This window comes from Lucilia sericata, unplaced genomic scaffold (genome assembly GCF_015586225.1).
Source record: "Lucilia sericata isolate MDLA Ls3-8-SP2 unplaced genomic scaffold, ASM1558622v1 Contig006447F_arrow, whole genome shotgun sequence".
Classification (NCBI taxonomy): domain Eukaryota; kingdom Metazoa; phylum Arthropoda; class Insecta; order Diptera; family Calliphoridae; genus Lucilia; species Lucilia sericata.
Window position 1 is genome coordinate 1,401 of NW_023997753.1, and position 7,310 is coordinate 8,710.

Here is a 7,310-nt window from a genome sequence, read left to right on the forward strand (position 1 = left end):
AATTTTATTTTCTAGTTTATTTTTGGAAAATGTTTTTCATTCAATTTCGAGTTTTTTTTTTCTTCGCGCCACTTTCAGTTTAATTTGAATGTTTCTTTCGTATTTGATTTTAATTTTATTCAGTATTTAGCATTTTACTACTTTTTTCTGTTTTTACCAGATTTAATAAATTCATGTTTTTTTTTTTCTCCTCCTTTTTGTACAATTCTAATTTACAGCCAAATGGACAATCAGCGTAAAATCTTTTGGAGGCATTGACCAAAAAGGGTATTGCTGTTGCTAAATTGTGTGTATTGGATAAAAACGTTAAAGATCGTTTAGAGGATATTGATAATGTGTACACAGAAATCATTAAATTTGTGGACGCCAGTGATTCGAAGGTAAGTTTCCATATAAATTTTTCTATTTTCCATTACAATTTCTATTTATTTATGTCATGGTTTTTGTGCATTGGCTTATATTTGTGTAAGTGTGTGTGTCTTTGGGGGTGGAGTTTTTGGGCGTGTTGCTCATTTGTGCAACCGAGTGACCGAGTGAAAACCATTAAACATGGAAATATGGGAAAACAAACTAATGCAACCATTTTAAAATATAAACATCTAAGGTACTAGAGGATTATTACAGCATCCATAATTTAACTGGCACAAAGCACTTAAACATACAATGTAAAATGCATAATGAAAAAAAAAACACAAATTAGAAAATTATTTTATATAATTTTTAAATAATTACACGGTTCAGCAACAGAGGAGGCAGGAAATAAAACATTCAGGGAGAAAACTTTTAAAAGTAGACCGTGCAGTGCAGAAGACAGTTTTCTATAGTATGTTTTCAAAAGAAGAAAGTTTTCTGTACAGAAATTCTAGAAAAGACACTTTTCTATAGAAAATTTTCTAAAGAAGAAAACTTTTATATAGGAACAAATCAACAAATTGTCTAAGCAAGACATTTTTCTATAGAAAATTGTCCAAAGAATAAACCTTTCTATAGAAAACTGTCCAAAGAATACACTTTTCTATAGAAAATTGTCTATAGAAGACACTTTTCTATAGAAACTTGTCCAAAGAAGACACTTTTCTATAGAAACTTGTCCAAAGAAGACACTTTTCTATAAAAACTTGTCCAAAAAATTGTCCAAAGAAGACACTTTTTTATCGAAAATTTTCTAAAGAAAACATTTTTCTATAGAAAACATTTTTCTATAGAAAATTGTCTAATGAAAACACTTTTCGATAGAAAATTGTCCAAAGACACTTTTTCAATAAAAAATTGCCCAAAAAAGACACCTTTCTATAGAAAATTGTCTAAAGAAGACATGTTTCTATCGAAAATTGTCTAAAGGAGACAGTTTTCTATAGAAAAGTGTATAAATATTAGACATTTCTATAGAAAATTGTCTAAAGATATCACTTTTCTTCAGAAAATTGTCTAAAGAAGACATTTTTCTTTAGAATATTCTCTAAAGAAGACACTTTTCTATAGAAAATTGTCTGAAGAATATACTTTTCTATAGAAAATACACTTTTCTATATCAAATTGTCCAAAAAATTTTCCTTTCTATAGAAAATCGTCTAAATGAGACAATTTTATATAGAAAATTGTCCAAAGAAGACACCTTTCTATAGAAAATTGTCCAAAGAAGACACTTCTATAAAATATTGTCTAAAGATGTCACTTTTCTTCAGAAAATTGTCTAAAGAATACACTTTTCTATAGAATATTGTCCAAAAAAGACACTTTTCTATTGAATATTGCCCAAAGAAGACGCTTTTCTATAGAAAATTGTCTAAAGAAGACACTTTTCTATAGAAAATTGTCCAAAGAAGACACTTTTCTATAGAAAATTGTCCAAAGAAGACACTTTTCTATAGAAAATTGTCTAAAGATATCACTTTTCTTCGGAAAATTGTCTAAAGAAGACATTTTTCTTTGGAATATTCTATAAAGAAGACACTTTTCTATAGAAAATTGTATAAAGATTAGACTTTTCTATAGAAAATACACTTTTCTATATCAAATTGTCCAAAAAATTTTCCTTTCTATAGAAAATCGTCTAAATGAGACATTTTTATATAGAAAATTGTCCAAAGAAGACACCTCTCTATAGAAAATTATCCAAAGAAGGCACTTTTCTATAGAAAATTGTCAAAAGAAGACACTTTTCTATAGAAAATTGTCCAATGAAGCCTCTTTTCTACTAAAAATGGTCCAAAGATGGCAATTTTCTATAGAAAATTGTCCAAAGAAGACACTTTTCTATAAAATATTGTCTAAAGATGTCACTTTTCTTCAGAAAATTGTCTAAAGAATACACTTTTCTATTGAATATTGCCCAAAGAAGACAATTTTCTATAGAAAATTGTCTAGAGAATACACTTTTCTATATAATATTGTCCAAAGAAGACACTTTTCTATTGAATATTGCCCAAAGAAGATACTTTTCTATAGAAAATTGTCTAAAGAAGACACTTTTCTATGGAAAATTGTCCAATGAAGACTCTTTTCTATTAAAAATGGTCCAAAGAAGGCAATTTTCTATAGAAAATTGTCCATAGAAGACACTTTTCTATAAAATATTGTCTAAAGATGTCACTTTTCTTCAGAAAATTGTCTTAAGAAAACTCATTTCTATAGAAAATTATCTAAAAAAGACACTTTTCTATAAAAAAGTATTCATTGAGATTTAAACTTAAAGAATTGTCAATCAAAAAGTTTAACTTTTGAAATTGTATCAACAAATCCTAATCCATAAACAAAAAAAAGATCTCAGTTTCCAAAATTAAAACATTCCTTTTTTGTCCATATACATATTTACTGGTCATAGAACACCTGTTGCCAATTTTTTCATTCTTTTCTTAAAAAAAAAAAAAATCTCTATTTTAAAATTGAAATATAAATCTTTTTATGGAGACCAATGTCTTCTTAAGTACTTTTAAGTCAACATCCTTAATTAAGGTGCACATTTGCTGGCAGCAATTAACTCTCGACTGACTGACTAAGAAAGACAGACAGACAAACACAAAAGAGACAACTAGCACTTTCTCTAGCTAACACCGACGAACATCTAACACCATTGTGATATGTGGCACCTACAATTAAAACAGATTTTACTTCTTTAGACCATTTACCGGTTGGATTTCAAATCCCAGTGTGGCAAGAAAAAAAACGTAAAAACTTAACACACTGCACTGGTATTAGAGTAAATAAAACATAAAAGAGTAAAAGGACAACTGTGAGGAAGAGACATTTTATAGTAAACATATCAGGCATGGAAAATTCAGTACATTAGATATGGCAAAATACTACGGTATCCCGACAACATTTTCGGCAACATACTAACCAATAGAACAGTCTAGACTATAGTCTAGTCTACCATATTCTAGTCTGTAGTCTAATCTGTAGTCTAGTTTATAGTCTATTTTATAGTCAGACTATAAACTAGACTACAAGTTATAGTTTAGTCTATAGTTTAGTCTATAGTCTAGTCTATAGTCTAGTCTATAGTCTAGTCTATAGTCTAGTCTATAGTCTAGTCTATAGTCTAGTCTATAGTCTAGTCTATAGTCTAGTCTATAGTCTAGTCTATAGTCTAGTCTATAGTCTAGTCTATAGTCTAGTCTATAGTCTAGTCTATAGTCTAGTCTATAGTCTAGTCTATAGTCTAGTCTATAGTCTAGTCTATAGTCCAGTCTATAGTCTAGTCTATAGTCTAGTCTATAGTCTAGTCTATAGTCTAGTCTATAGTCTAGTCTATAGTCTAGTCTATAGTCTAGTCTATAGTCTAGTCTATAGTCTAGTCTATAGTCTAGTCTATAGTCTAGTCTATAGTCTAGTCTATAGTCTAGTCTATAGTCTAGTCTATAGTCTAGTCTATAGTCTAGTCTATAGTCTAGTCTATAGTCTAGTCTATAGTCTAGTCTATAGTCTAGTCTATAGTCTAGTCTATAGTCTAGTCTATAGTCTAGTCTATAGTCTAGTCTATAGTCTAGTCTATAGTCTAGTCTGTAGTCTAGTCTATAGTCTAGTCTATAGTCTAGTCTGTAGTCTAGTCTATAGTCTAGTCTATAGTCTAGTCTATAGTCTAGTCTATAGTATAGTCTATAGTCTAGTCTATAGTCTGGATTATAGTCTATAGTCTAGTCTATAGTCTAGTCTATAGTCTAGTCTATAGTCTAGTCTATAGTCTAGTCTATAGTCTAGTCTATAGTCTAGTCTATAGTCTAGTCTATAGTCTAGTCTATAGTCTAGTCTATAGTCTAGTCTATAGTCTAGTCTATAGTCTAGTCTATAGCTAGTCTATAGTCTAGTCTATAGTCTAGTAGCATAGTCTAGTCTATAGTCTAGTCTTAGTAGTCTATAGTCTAGTCTATAGTCTAGTCTATAGTCTAGTCTATAGTCTAGTCTATAGTCTAGTCTATAGTCTAGTCTATAGTCTAGTCTATAGTCTAGTCTATAGTCTAGTCTATAGTCTAGTATAGTTAGTCTATAGTCTAGTCTATAGTCTAGTCTATAGTCTAGTCTATAGTCTAGTCTATAGTCTAGTCTATAGTCTAGTCTATAGGTCTAGTCTATAGTCCTAGTCTATAGTCTAGTCTATAGTCTAGTCTATAGTCTAGTCTATAGTCTAGTCTATAGTCTAGTCTATAGTCTAGTCTATAGTCTAGTCTATAGTCTAGTCTATAGTCTAGTCTATAGTCTAGTCATAGTCTAGTCTATAGTCTAGTCTATAGTTAGTCTATAGTCTATAGTCTAGTCTATAGTCTAGTCTATAGTCTAGTCTATAGTCTAGTCTATAGTCTAGTCTATAGTCTAGTCTATAGTCTAGTCTATAGTCTAGTCTATAGTCTAGTCTATAGTCTAGTCTATAGTCTAGTCTATAGTCTAGTCTAGTCTATAGTCTAGTCTATAGTCTAGTCTATAGTCTAGTCTATAGTCTAGTCTATAGTCTAGTCTATAGTCTAGTCTATAGTCTAGTCTATAGTCTAGTCTATAGTCTAGTCTATAGTCTAGTCTATAGTATAGTCTACAGTCTAGTCTATAGTCTGGATTATAGTCTATAGTCTAGTCTATAGTCTAGTCTATAGTCTAGTCTATAGTCTAGTCTATAGTCTAGTCTATAGTCTAGTCTATAGTCTAGTCTATATCTAGTCTATAGTCTAGTCTATAGTCTAGTCTATAGTCTAGTCTATAGTCTAGTCTATAGTCTAGTCTATAGTCTAGTCTATAGTCTAGTCTATAGTCTAGTCTATAGTCTAGTCTATAGTCTAGTCTATAGTCTAGTCTATAGTCTAGTCTATAGTCTAGTCTATAGTCTAGTCTATAGTCTAGTCTATAGTCTAGTCTATAGTCTAGTCTATAGTCTAGTCTATAGTCTAGTCTATAGTCTAGTATAGTCTAGTCTATAGTCTAGTCTATAGTCTAGTCTATAGTCTAGTCTATAGTCTAGTCTATAGTCTAGTCTATAGTCTAGTCTATAGTCTAGTCTATAGTCTAGTCTATAGTCTAGTCTATAGTCTAGTCTATAGTCTAGTCTATAGTCTAGTCTATAGTCTAGTCTATAGTCTAGTCTATAGTCTAGTCTAGTCTATAGTCTAGTCTATAGTCTAGTCTATAGTCTAGTCTAGTCTATAGTCTAGTCTATAGTCTAGTCTATAGTATAGTCTATAGTATAGTCTATAGTCTAGTCTATAGTCTAGTCTATAGTCTAGTCTATAGTCTAGTCTATAGTCTAGTCTATAGTCTAGTCTATAGTCTAGTCTATAGTCTAGTCTATAGTCTAGTCTATAGTCTAGTCTATAGTCTAGTCTATAGTCTAGTCTATAGTCTAGTCTATAGTCTAGTCTATAGTCTAGTCTATAGTCTAGTCTATAGTCTAGTCTATAGTCTAGTCTATAGTCTAGTCTATAGTCTAGTCTATAGTCTAGTCTATAGTCTAGTCTATAGTCTAGTCTATAGTCAAGTCTATAGTCTAGTCTATAGTCAAGTCTAGTCTAGTCTATAGTCTAGTCTATAGTCTAGTCTGTAGTCTAGTCTATAGTCTAGTCTATAGTCTAGTCTATAGTCTAGTCTATAGTCTAGTCTATAGTCTAGTCTATAGTCTAGTCTATAGTCTAGTCTATAGTCTAGTCTATAGTCTAGTCTATAGTCTAGTCTATAGTCTAGTCTATAGTCTAGTCTATAGTCTAGTCTATAGTCTAGTCTATAGTCTAGTCTATAGTCTAGTCTAAAGTCTAGTCTATAGTCTAGTCTATAGTCTAGTCTATAGTCTAGTCTATAGTCTAGTCTAGTCTAGTCTATAGTCTAGTCTATAGTCTAGTCTATAGTCTAGTCTATAGTCTAGTCTATGGTCTAGTCTATAGTCTAGTCTATAGTCTAGTCTATAGTCTAGTCTATAGTCTAGTCTATAGTCTAGTCTATAGTCTAGTCTATAGTCTAGTCTATAGTCTAGCCTATAGTCTAGCCTATAGTCTAGTCTATAGTCTAATCTAGTTCTTTATAAGTTAGTGTTATTTCAAAATTAAAATTTACCATGTCTGATACATATAAACTAATAGTGGGAAATGAAGACAGGACAGGAAATAGGTGATAGCATTTTGTATTTGTATACACTATACATCATGGGAAATGATGAAAAAATAGATTTGTTTTTTTAATTTTATTAAAAAAAAAATATGTTGTGATTATTTGAGGGAAAACACAGAAAACTAAATACTGTTTTTTAGTTCTAATGCCCGTGGCAAATGTTCCCCTGTTAACTGTTACTTTGCAATATGCCTCCTAACACATTTATGTCCTCTAATCTGTTGTGGTTCTTGTTAGGAAAAAAAAATCTAAAGTGCATTAAAATGTGCACAGCTGAAAGTTTTTAATGTGTTTATTTGATGATGGTAATATAAACTCTATTCTAAAGTTTTGTTGGTTTTTTTCTTTCTTTCCCCCACATTTTAAAAACCATGTAATTTTTTTTTTGCATTTTTTCTATTGCAAATATAGAATAAAAGTTTTTTAAACTTTTGTAATTTCTTTACAGGTAATACAATTCTCTCTGTGGCATGCTTATGTCCATGAACAGTATGGTCGTATGTATAAATATTTGCAAAAACTTTGCGATGAGAAGAGAAGTCGTGAAAACTTTGAGGAAATCTATTTAATTGCTGGAACCTTAAAATATGAACATTTACAAACGGTTGTGCAACGTTTGACTGTGTCAACATTTCCACAAAGCTATCGTTTGTTTTAAAGACCAACAAAATGTAAACAGCAGCAGCAACAGCAGTAGCATCAAGCAGCAATGTTAAGAGGAGCAAAAG

General features: G+C 30.6%; 1 long non-coding RNA gene across 1 annotated transcript; it reads left to right on the forward strand.

Moving 5' to 3' along the window:
• Positions 1-210: 210 nt before the first annotated feature.
• Positions 211-7,096, forward strand: LOC119615631. Its single transcript, XR_005232461.1, has 2 exons — positions 211-380; positions 7,031-7,096. It is a non-coding gene; the product is annotated as an uncharacterized LOC119615631 (long non-coding RNA).
• Positions 7,097-7,310: the final 214 nt, after the last annotated feature.